The following is a 12,564-nucleotide window of genomic DNA, read 5'->3' on the forward strand; positions in this document are numbered from 1 at the left end:
AAGAATTAAAAATGTTTTTTAATTTATAAAATATTAAGTGAAAAATAAAAGGACTTGATCTCCTGCATATATACATACATATCGATAAATACCCCAACTACGTATACTTTGAATATATTTTTATTACGACTATGTACGTATTAACATGATTAAATTCAAACAGAGTACTTACCAATTATCACAGCTTGAGTAGTCACTGGAATCTGTAAGAAACATAAGTATATTTTTATTTATACAATTTGGCTGATGTGTCTTATATTATGCGAGGTAGTTTATCTTATCTAAATAGCGCACTTGAATAACACCTAAATAATGCGTTATTTGAAAAATTGTTATACTTGTTTCGAAGAATGGCAGCATATTTTATGATGCACTCGTATACACATACATATGTGTACAATATTTTCTTTGCGAGAGCGTTTTGGAGATATAAAGATCAACTTTGTTTCTTTGAATGGTTTGCCATAATAAAAATCGATAAAATTGGTAAAATTTTGAATGAGAATATAATAATTATTAGTCATAAATTTAATAGACGAAATACTTCGTTATCGATGATTATATATAGCAAGTTGGAAATTGACAGACGAAACAGTCGTAAAAAGCGATCTTTACTTCGTTCTTCGCTATTTCAACAAATTGCAATCTTTTCAAAGATGTTTTACGTATCATCTAGTAAATTAATTCTTTTAACTTTTTAAAAAGCTTTTTAAAAAAGCTTATTCAGCTTTAAAGGGCGTGCGAATATTCGTGTGACCGGCTGCACTTCAAATCAATACGACTTCAATACAGAAGAAATAGTCAATATAATAAACCAGTTAACTAAAACGTACGTAATCGTTAGAAATTCCAACGGCCACGGTTCTTTTCCGTGTCTAATAAAACTGATACGAGAAGCAAGAAAACAAATTGATCATCGACCAAACTCAAATACTTCTGCTTAACACATCGGGATAACGCAAACTTTAGTACGAAAAAGAGTCGATTTAGCTCTGTAGATTTATCACTGTATAGTAGGAATGTGGTGGATTTAGTCGAATGGTCTGTACGTTCTGAACTAGATGACAGTGACGATTTCCCAATACCGTTAAATATCCAAAAACCACGCTTCAATCTTTCAATATTGAGCCACAGATGAAAATTTCAAAAGAAAAACTGCAGTAAATATCATAAAATCACAAATTAAATTAGTCCAAATAAATTAACTATTAGATCGTCTGAAAAGCGTCTTTCTTTTACAATAATATAGTTTTACACAAACATGAAACCTAATCTGTCAAAAGTCGTAGTCTTTATTTTAACACAACAAAATGGATCATACGTAATTCAATCAAATAACATAAAGTAAAAAATATTGTGCATATATTATTTTCTTATAAAACGAAAGAAACTTTTAGGACAGCCCAATATTCACTCGCATCGATGATAACGCAACATAAATATATACAAATCTGAACAACTTGTAGGGGACAATGATAAGAATAGCAAATACAGATATCTTTAAAAGAAGAAAATCGATAGCAAAGAATAATTAAGAATACTAAGCAGTGTTTAGTATACATTGAACTTGTACAGTGACACAACACTTACAGTACGTACTGTTCAACAGAAAACTGCACTAAAAGCACAAAATGAACAAAGTTTCAAGATTATCGGAACGTTAAGTAGAGAAGAGTATTGCATATCCTCCTCGATTGCCGTGCAAATTTTGTCTGAAATATTTTTTCGTATCATTCGTATTCTTTCAGATATTTGAGCATTTCTAGTTAAACGGAACATACTGTTATTAACTAAGAACGTTATCCCAAACGAATCAAGAGGACGTATTCTATCGTAGAATATGCATATAGCACTGTTCCAAGCAAAAAGCCCCAGATGACATGTAACGTGTATAGGGAAAAGTTATTCGGTATGTTGACTTGACCTTGAAGGTGATTGCAATCGGTGAAGCATGCCCTTTTCCATATAACTGTTAATTCAATTCAGAATCAAACATATTCGAGTTCAAGTATACGGACACCTGTTGCAATGTCATGAAGTGTCAATCAGAGTCCCGCAGGGATCAACTTTAAATGTCATTCTTTTCCTACTAGGTGTTATTGAATTAACAATCATCATCTAGTAAAATGGATTGTACCTGCAGACAATACCACCGTACGCCAAACATGGCAACAGTTGCTTCAAAACACTCTCAACAAAGTACAAATATTCGCTGGAAAAATTTGGTTCATGGGAACCTCATAGAGTAAAACTACCGTAACTGTGTTCTCCAGAAGAAAGAGGAAGGTCGAATAATCAGAACTCTATTCGAGGACACGAAAACTACTTATTAGTAGTAAGTTGAAAGAGATCTTGCGATTAGCTCTCTACTAAAAACTCACTTGGAGTTTGCATACGAAGAAACCTGCTACCAGGGCGAAAAGACAATTCAGTTTACCTCTTGGATAATACACTCACCAAGAATAATACAAAGCAACAGCACCCGGTAATTAAGACCTAAACACGCGAGTGCATACCACGTACACTTAATTACGGAGGTATCCCAACTTCTAAATGAAACGGAGCATACTGCCTGATTTCTCTACTAATTCTTGCAAATTTTATTCCACTCTCGTGGTCCTCTGCTTATATCAAAGAATTAGAGGAAGATAAATTCATTACTCGCAACACAGAAATCGATAAAACAACTTGATTTAAATCTTCATCTTAAGGTGAAGCGACGCTGATACGGAAGTCTAGCATCCGCTCGTTCGAGCGAAATTAGTGGCGAGACCGGAAATAATTCATCGCGTCGTTATTTCCCGAAATTTGAACCTGGCGAGGCAACCTAAACGGTAGCTGTTTTGGCAGGTAGTTCACTGTGCGTAAAAAACTGTTCGCTTAAAAAAGAAAAAAAGTTATCGAGAAGCTAAAAGTTCAGCAAATAACATTTATTTACAAAAGTTAACAGTTTCATTGAATTCCTGGTCGAAAGTATTAAAACAAAACAACATATCATCCCAAGAAGCAATCTCAAGTCCAACCTACATAAGAAAAGAGTAGTAAAACATCTCTTGCAGTTGCTAAAAGACATAAACCTTTTCTAACTAATCCAGCTGCAGTGAAGCAGCGGCATATACATATAGTGTAGTGTTGGTTATCCGAGTCCCGTTTAACCCAAGTTCCGTATTACCCAAGGCAGCCTGAACGTTACGGTAATACTTTCCAATTTGGCCGGTATCTCCGATTTTTTCAAACTTCGGTATATTGAAAAGGACTATTTCAAAACTGAATATACATAAACGCAAATTAAATGACTAAAAGTAAATAGTAAAGAGCCACAAGAACTTAGTATTTATTAATAAAAATTCAAATAACAAAAAATAACAAACAACGAATAGATAAAAAGGATGGAGTCATTGCTTGCATTCGATTTTGTCAATTTTCGTATCATAGTTTCAGGTTAAGTTTTGATATAATGGAAAAATACTTGCCACTGTTTGCGACACTTCTTCTAACGATATTTTCCTTTTGAAATATCGATAGTAGTAATCTCTATCATATACATGTTTGCGTTCATTTTTCACAACTTTCCCATTGTTCCTCGGGAAAGTGATACGGACAATTTTTCTTTCATCGGAGACACAAGAGGACCTTTTAAAGGTCCTCTATTAATTCTTAACTTCGAACGATGTCAACGGCCCTTGTTTAACATCATTCTGTCTTATTAGATCGACGAAGTCCACAGGCGACAGTCAGTGCAATGCAAGTCGTCTCCAAGCCCGAAGAAAGCACGTATGAGTCGTTCACAGTTCAAGGCTTTCTTTAACATGAAGGGTATTGCGATAGCAGAGTGGACAGCGAGTGAGCCAAACGGTAAATCGGCGATACTAGATCGAAGTGCTGACAAAATGACGAGAACGCGTGAAAAAGAAACGGATGGATTTTGCGCCAGCGACAACGCTTTGACGGCGAAGCAGTTTTTAGTAAATAAAAAAATCACTGTGCTTGAACACCCATTCTATTGGCCAAAGCTCGCTCCCTGTTACTTCTACCTATTTCCAAAAATCGAATCGATGCTCAAAGGAGAGGATTTTCCGTCTACAGAGTTGTACAAGTTGCAGAACTGTTTTGAACAATGGCAGTTCGTATACAGCTGTGTATCGTGAACTCGGGACCAACTATTTCCGAGGCAATAAAAGTTGATTTTCATAGTTTGTTACAATAAAAGAGCTGCAGTCCATTTGTGACATACAGACTGTTTATTTTGAAAACGGTAAAGATAATATAACGCAAACTTTTTATCTATGAGGAATGTATAATTTAAATGTTAAAAGATTCGTTTGTATCAATCGATTGAAGTTTCGTGTCGTTTCTTTGGCATTGTTTTCTTCCACAAAACTTTGCAACTTTCCGATAGAAAAGTAAGTTAATGTAACGAGTTTTGTGCGGCGAACAATGTATTTGATTACAGAGGAAAAGAAGGCCGAGTGGGAAACGTTAAGAATCGTAGTAACGAATCGTCGAATTGGTCGTTTTCACGGTTACGCGAAATGCCCCGCGAACACGTTTTAAAGAGAACTCGAAGCGAACGAAGGCGTTACGACACGGCTGGTTTAGAGGTGGAAGCGGTTCACAGGGTGGCCAGCAAAAAAAGCACACGTGACATCTGCCGTCCATCCAGGCGAAGCTTTTTTGTAATAAAGCGACGAAATCCCAGAAAAACCGTCATCGCGGATTAAGCGGCCGCCGATATTAAAGCGCAATCTGAAATTCGACGGCGGCGCTGCCCAGAGAAGCGCACAGCGGCAAAGGGAAAGCGGGAAAGAGATAGAAATAGGAGGCAGGGAACGGGGAGAAATAGAGAGAGGGGGGGGGAAGGAAAAAAGGGTACAACGAGTGCATCGGCGCATCAGCTATTATTTGCGCGGCAAATGGTCGTTTAATGGTTCTCGTTGCGTATACATGGAAACGAACGTCTGCCAATCGCGGTGTCGCATAATTGTTTTTGTAAAGTGCGCACTTGAATGTCGCCATGATACAAAATAGCTGGCCAACCGAGTATCACATAAACAGCTCAGGCCGAACGAATAGGCGGTCAAGCGTTTGCGATCAATTATCTGTCTGCCTAAATAGAACTGTCCGATTGCTTTAACTAATTGGAATTTATGCATTAACGCTCATTACTCGTTTTCAGAAAGTACAGGGCGTTCAAGTTTTTTCCGTCCATACGTTGCCGCTATATCTTGCAGTTCAAAATGAGAAAAAAGTGTCATATAAACGAGTGTCATTGAAAACATTGTTAAACAGTTATAACAGAGAAAATGATATACGAAATGAGCGGTGACGAACGTGCGTTAATACGGTACAAAGCGCGAATGCATTGGAAATATTTACATCTGCTACTAGTCAGAAGGTACATTCGACTACAATCCAATTTACCAAAGATTCCATCGCAAACGCTTATCGCATCCTTTTATCAAATTACATGTCGATACTTATAATTTAGCGAGATATGGAGAATTTTATTTTTCAGCGAAATTAGATTACGATCGTTAAATAAAGCTTGACATGTCGAATCAGATTTTTTCACTATATTCCAATAGAATGTTTCACGTCAGCAAAAATGCAGCAAGTAAACATTTTTGTGTCGATCGTAGACTTCGGTTGAATATTCTAATTTGCTTGCTAACTTTTTCATACATTTTTATTAGAATATCTCGACTGTTGTATATCGTACGTAATGGTTAGCTTAATTTAACAACAAACGATAATAGGAATAGAACAGATATCCTCGAAGAAGGCGATATTCATTTAGTAATTGGTAGTTACTAATTAGTGGATTAGATTAGTTGATAAGAATTAAATCTTAAAAGAAGATTTAAAGAGTAATTTTAAAAAAGTAACTATTAATCCTGTTAATATCTGAATGGCATATTTTCATTCGAAACGGTTGCATAACGATGTCATAAAGTTACGTTTCCTCCGAAACATTAAAGTCACAAGTTGCAAGGTAGATTGAATAAAATAGCAGCGTAATATCGTAGAATGGAGAAGAAGAGGCTCTAGTGTAAAATGAAGTAAGACATAGTAGACATTGCATCACGCGATTATCAACAGGTATCTTACGTTTAAGCATTCATTGGCAATCATCCAACGTTGGTCTACGAAAGGAACACCTCTTCCTCTCGTCTCTTTCATAACTCCTTCCCACTCTTATCTGACGAGAAGATTTTCCTCCTTACAAAAGTAGCGATGAATTGAAGCCAACTACCCATGCCTTTCCTCGCGGAATAGCATCGTTTATTTATGCTTCTAATTATCTTCAACGATGAATGTGCTTATGCCGATACACGAGCCCTTTTCCACCAATCAATTAATATTCTTGACGAAATTTTATAAGCCGTAGGTTGCAAGTTATTGGTATTAATAATTGCTCGTGCATGACAGTAACAAGTTTGTCGATGAAACAAGGAATTAAATTTTGCAATTTATAAATCATTTTTTAAAATTAGCGTTTAAGTTCGTAAAATCATTTAATTGTTGGCAACATTCATTCGCTCGATATTCGTTTCAAAAATATCATTTCACGTAATATCGTAAAACTATAAAATCGTAGAGGCGAAGTTCAAGACGTACAATTTTCAAATTATCGATTCATTAGTATTATTAGTTGATGGATTATAGTATAAGAAAGGCTGCATACGAAAGTTTATATTTAAATATGTATGTATGTCATAAATGTAGCAGCTTCGGGTTTTACTATTTAAAACTTCAACTCGTTCATGTAAGAATATCTTAACAAGCTATCATATCAGCGTAGATTAATTAATTTGTATTTCTTTTTTCATAATTTCATCAAGCAGCTTGTTTGAAATATTTAGTATTAACACATAGAAAATTAAGCAGAATTGCTGCGAGTTTGATCAATATTTTCAACTCGTACATCCAGGATTAAATCGAATCCATCACTACAGGAAAATCCATATCCCAACCATTACGTCATCCTCTTTCTACCGATTGGAAAACTTCTAATTAATGGTTCTGCAGTTCGGCTTACTAATTTTTGTTCCACTTGACGTAATATTCGAGAAAATACATATCAGTGAAAAATGCACGTGTAATGAATTTTTAATGTGCGTAAAATATCGTCTATATGAAAACTTCATGAAGTTTAAACCTTATAAAATTTACGATTTAATACCATTACAATTACACCTTACAGTTTCGAACAAATTCGAAGGAATAAAAAAAGTTTATAACAATAACTAATAATAACATTAATAATTGATGCAACGATGTTTAACCGCGAGAAAAATTTTTACGCAGTTACTAACGCATATTTGATAGAAAATATTTGCAATAATTTACGTTTGCCGCTTTTTCCTCTATCAATTGCAAGTTATTACTTTATAACAAACGCTTTTTTTATGCAAGTACTGAGAAAAAAAGGTAAAAAATGAAATTGAACATCTTTCTGTTGTGACTGAGATAATTATGAAGGTAGTTATGACAATTTCGAACATCTAGTGAACAATCACGGTTCTTTTTATTCTATGAACGCTACTTCCAAAATAGATCAAACTTCAATTTTCAGTATTTAAATCATTTTTTAAGCGATCACTACCAATCGACTATAACATAGTTGTGTTATAACGCAGTGACATTAAGTGACATTAAGCATTAACTCGATGTTCGACTCGCTCAAATATCTGCCAAAATGTGAATGGTGCGACGAAATGTTTCACTTTTATCTATTTGATGTTGCGACGGTCTTGGAACATCCCGTAAAGCTGATTTTAAAATTCTTAAATGGATAGCTCCATTTTTTATTCTCGTAGTAGACATTCAAACGTTTTCAAAACGCTGCAAACTCGCGTCTTTCGCAGCATCCTCTGCGTTTAGTGGCAAGCTAATAAAAAGCACAAACGCTATATTTCTTAATGCTATATTTTTCTAATAATAATCGATGATCTCGCGAACTCGTATCAAACGATATTCAATGCGTATTTTAGCGTATTTTAATAGCAACCGCTTTTGCTTCGTGCTACAGCGTATAGTTTATAAGAAAAATATTTCCACACCGATGTATATTTGATTTGTATGCTTCGCATTTCAAGTAAACAAATATTAAACAAAGAAATACGTAATGTGTTACGCTGCGGCATAACTTTTACATAACAAAATGTACAAGTTTTTTGTTCATTACGTACGCTTGTTTAACATTTTACACTCGAATGAAGTTATAAAGCATACTGCGAATGTCCCTGTAGCGGAGCCAACGGAGTGTAACGGGTTAAATAATAGATTAAAAGTGGAGAAATAGTTAATTTTCATGTAAAAAAAATATTCGAAATATTTTTAAAAATATTTCATTTTACTACATAAAATTGAAATAACAGTTCTTACGGAAACATTAATATTTTAGGAGGTTCTTCTGTCACTGACATATTAGAAATTATACTTTTGAAATATTTGACGTCGTATAAACTGATATTTTTGCAATTCTGCATTTAAATTTATTACGATTTTCCTATTTACGCGCTCTAATCTTCTCTATCAATTTTAATAATCAGATGATTGAGGAAATGGTCGTAAAATATTTCTACGTTTTTGCACAACACATGCTTTGTACTTCGGGTCGCTATTCTGGTACGTAAAATTTGATAACAAACACTGATTGTGACGGTTTAGAGTGACTCGAATATGAACGGTGTACACCGAATGATGTAGCACGATGACGTCGTTTAGCAGATATTGCTAAATCCGAAGAATAGCTGCAGAAAATGAAATCTCTTCAGTTTTTCCAGCAGACTTGTGACCAAGTTAGTGGTTTTTAGCCGCTGTTGATACGATTTTCTCTTTGACAGAAGAAACGTCAGTTTCTATAATTAATTGGTCGTTCCGCATTCGTTGTAGATCTTAGTTTTCTATTTTGCCATCGTTCTGATGTTTTCGCGTTAATTTTAGAATAATTTTGTATAACATTAGTTTGTTACAAGCCGTTAATTACGACTTTTTTCCAATCGGCCACCACACTTTTCACGCCTAAGTATTTCATTGCTTAATTTTACTGGCGGACGTGTACATTCCCTGGTGATGAAAACGACATGAATGAATTTCGCAGCACTGATTTTAATTCCGCATGTTCTTAGCCAGAATTCCATTTCGTTGAGATGGTGTTGCAATTTTTTTGAAGCTTCACGAGGATCTTGTTCAGAGGCCAATATAGCCGTGTCGCCGGCGACGGCTTCTGTTGTGGTATTTGGCATTGTTGGAAAGTCTGACGTGTATAGAGTATATAGTAGTAGCCCTAGGACGCTATCCCGCGGAACTCTCGATTGAATAGGATAAAGCGTTGAGATGGTTTGTTGTACTTTGACCTGGAATAGCCTGTCCGTGAGCTACGATTTTGGTAGAGAGTAAAACGATGGCGGTAAAAACCCTTCGATTTTGATTAGCAAGCCAACGTGCCAAACTTTATCAAACGCTTGTCGTTGACGTCTATTTTTATTTTGCCGGACAATCTATGGATTTGTTCGATGGTGACGCGTTGCCCTCTTCCTTAAACTTCCTTAAACGTTATTCTCGAAATTGTCTAAATATATCTCGTCAGGAATCGTGCTATCACAACTATGGACGTTATATTTATCTTTGTCGAGAAAATTGAAGTTATCTTCCAATTTAGTTCCTTTACATATATCTCTTTTGCAAATTAAAATCTTCTATCCTGTTTTTTGAATTAATGTAAGGCTACCTTTTTCTGGCTACTTGTCCCTCGTAGTCCACCGCACACGATTATACATATAGCGCTCTTGCATATCTTCATTTAGCACTGCTGCTAATTTGGAAACATTTATTCATATGCTCTTTTTATTTTTTACGTTTCAACTACGCCACATCTACTATAGCCGCTAAGAAAGAATTCGTTTGAGGAAAAAAACTGATTCTACTTTCATTTTTACGTTTCTTTATAATATCTGCATGATATTTTACCACCTCGTGTAATAATTCTCCTTTCTTTTCCACTTTTTCTATCTTTTTCTATCCACTTGGGACGAATTTAAGATTTGATTAATTAATAAATTTTAGAAAGTACTCGATCATTTTGATATAAGCGTGGAAAATGAATCAGAAATATTATTCCTACGAATTTCTTAGTTATTTATTTACCTTTCTTGGTTGTGTCAAACCATTTGAGTTATTAGTAAACACATAACACACATAACAGTAATTACATAAGGTTACAGGTTGGAACGTATATTACGTTAAATTAAGTGCAAAATACTGATATGTTTGAAAAACTTGATGTAGATCATGATTTCACAGTCCCGGTCCCTTCTTTAGGATTTTCAGTTCATATAACTGAGGTTCTACTCTATTTCAAAAACAATGCTTCCTGCTTCAAATAAATTCTGAGATCACGACTAATGTCAAAATCATTTTTCTACGCTGCCAACTCTTTGGGACACCTATTGATATTTGATACGTGATAAGAGTATAAATTGAATGCTATTTGCTACTTGTATTTTCAGGCTATTTTATTACAAATCAATTATTTCATTCGCGACACATGTGCCTTATAACGTAATATTAAATAAAGTAAAATTTCTTATAGTTTTCAAATAAATGTAATCAGTAGGTGAGCTGATATTTATGGCCGCTAGTGTATATGCAGCCCAGTAAAATATTTGGTAAAATTTGTGGAAATATGGACTTCAAATTGAGTCCAATATCTTTCCCATGTATGGGATATATAAAATTTGATATCGATTACGAATCAAGTCTTCAACATCGGATATACGATAGTCATGTATACATGCTTCTTTTAATTTTTGAAACTACTAGGATAAAGTTTACTTTTGTATCTTTAAACACGTAATAAATTATTAATTCAGTAAAGGGATATAAAATCATTATTAGTTGGAGGATAATATTACATAGGAAGTTAAAACTGTTGTTAATAGCAGAAAGAAAAAATGTAATTAGTAATTTTGCTACTAGCGGAAATCGTCCTTGCAAATCAACCATAAAAGAGAGAAATTTGGAAATGAGAGAAAAGACGAAACAGGCATATAGAAAGAAACTACGATCGTCTTAAACTTGATTTACATTAGCGGTCAAAGGTACGATCACCGCGGCATGTACACTAAACCATCAGAAACAATGAAATTGCGTCGCCGAATTTCAAAGTTTCTTCTAATCGAGATAAGCTTCCGATTAAGAATTTCATTTCTTGAGATGTATCGCAATATTTTGCGACTGAAATCATATAGTTGGCCGTAATTTCGTACAAATTCAATCAAACGCTCTTCCTTTGCTTCTCGACTGCTGCTGACTGTTGCTGACCGCGGTCTTGATCGCTAGCAAAGCGATGCCACCATTCCCGATGGACGTTACGCTCGATAGATTTTCATTTGACTCGACCAAACCGCCTACTGTGGATGCTCTCATTGGATTACGTGCAAGTGATTTTGACCGCTGCGCTGCCTCACGTAATTTCGCCGTATCGTAGTCGATAGTGCGAATCAAGCTTTCTTATTCTTCAGGAATCTAACCGCCGAACACGGATACGTGTCGTTTGGACCCGACGCAACACCGTGTTCGGTTTCCTTTCTCATCGCTGTAGCACGAACAAAGAAGTATCCACTCCGGAATGGCAGGCATAGTGCGCAAAAATGCGCTTGGAAATTGTATTTCGGAGCAGCATTTTGTAGAATGCAGCCTACGAGAAAGTTCAGTGAGGAAATTTTTGTTCCAAATGGCTTCTATGTCTGCAGAATTTTCTGCAAACGAAGATGATGACATTAAAGTATCGTCAGATGGAAGAACTTGTAGTTCATGCAGCGATGTACCAAAAGTGCGGAAGCCGAAAGAGGATGAAAATTTAAACACGCTAGAAAACGGCAAATCTGCGACAGTAAAACCAAAGTAAAACCAAGTGACATGTACAAGATGCATTTACCAACCATAGCAGTTATCGTACAAGTATGTTACGAGTGTGCAATTTCTTTTTTTTCTTGGCATAACATTGCTTGAAAATCTATTTTTCACAAATAATGGTAAAAGAATAACGGAATCTACATATATGTGTATCCATTGGATCATTTTGACTCGCTTTCGGCGTCGTTGCAAAGCCCGAATTCGCAGAATTAAAATCGGTATTTGGAATTTTAATCAAACCGCGGCTCTTATCTCAGCGGAGATCTTTCGATCGTTCAATTTTCCACTGTACGATGTTCTCGAGGATCAAGTGGATGTCGAGGATCGTGTAAATGTTTCATTTGTAGGAAAAAATACTCGATTCAGGATAGCTTGTCGCAGTCGTGATTATATTTAAGGAGCACCAAAGTATATGAATAGTGCAATGCGAAACTTCTACAATTCAATGATTTTACTTATTATTTACTACGCGTAGAAATTATCAAAAGATTCTACTTGAGTCGTTTATTTTGAAAGTGTTTGAAACAGTAAGTCTATTTCCCTTTGTTTTGAGATACTGAGGTGTTTGCGTTTCCATCAATTGAAAAATCCTGATAAGCTCTACTTACAATTAGTTTGTCCACCTCTTTATATGTTTAAGCA

General features: G+C 35.2%; 1 long non-coding RNA gene across 1 annotated transcript in view; it reads right to left on the reverse strand.

Annotated features, from left to right (window-relative positions):
• LOC112213281 overlaps nt 1-12,564 on the reverse strand; it is a 136,500-nt gene that overhangs the window by 106,219 nt on the left and 17,717 nt on the right. The window contains exon 2 of the long non-coding RNA XR_004462176.1: nt 173-203. This is a non-coding gene — a long non-coding RNA (uncharacterized LOC112213281). The remainder of the gene's footprint in view (nt 1-172; nt 204-12,564) is intronic.

This window comes from Bombus impatiens, unplaced genomic scaffold (genome assembly GCF_000188095.3).
Source record: "Bombus impatiens unplaced genomic scaffold, BIMP_2.2 scf_0577, whole genome shotgun sequence".
Lineage (NCBI taxonomy): Eukaryota > Metazoa > Arthropoda > Insecta > Hymenoptera > Apidae > Bombus > Bombus impatiens.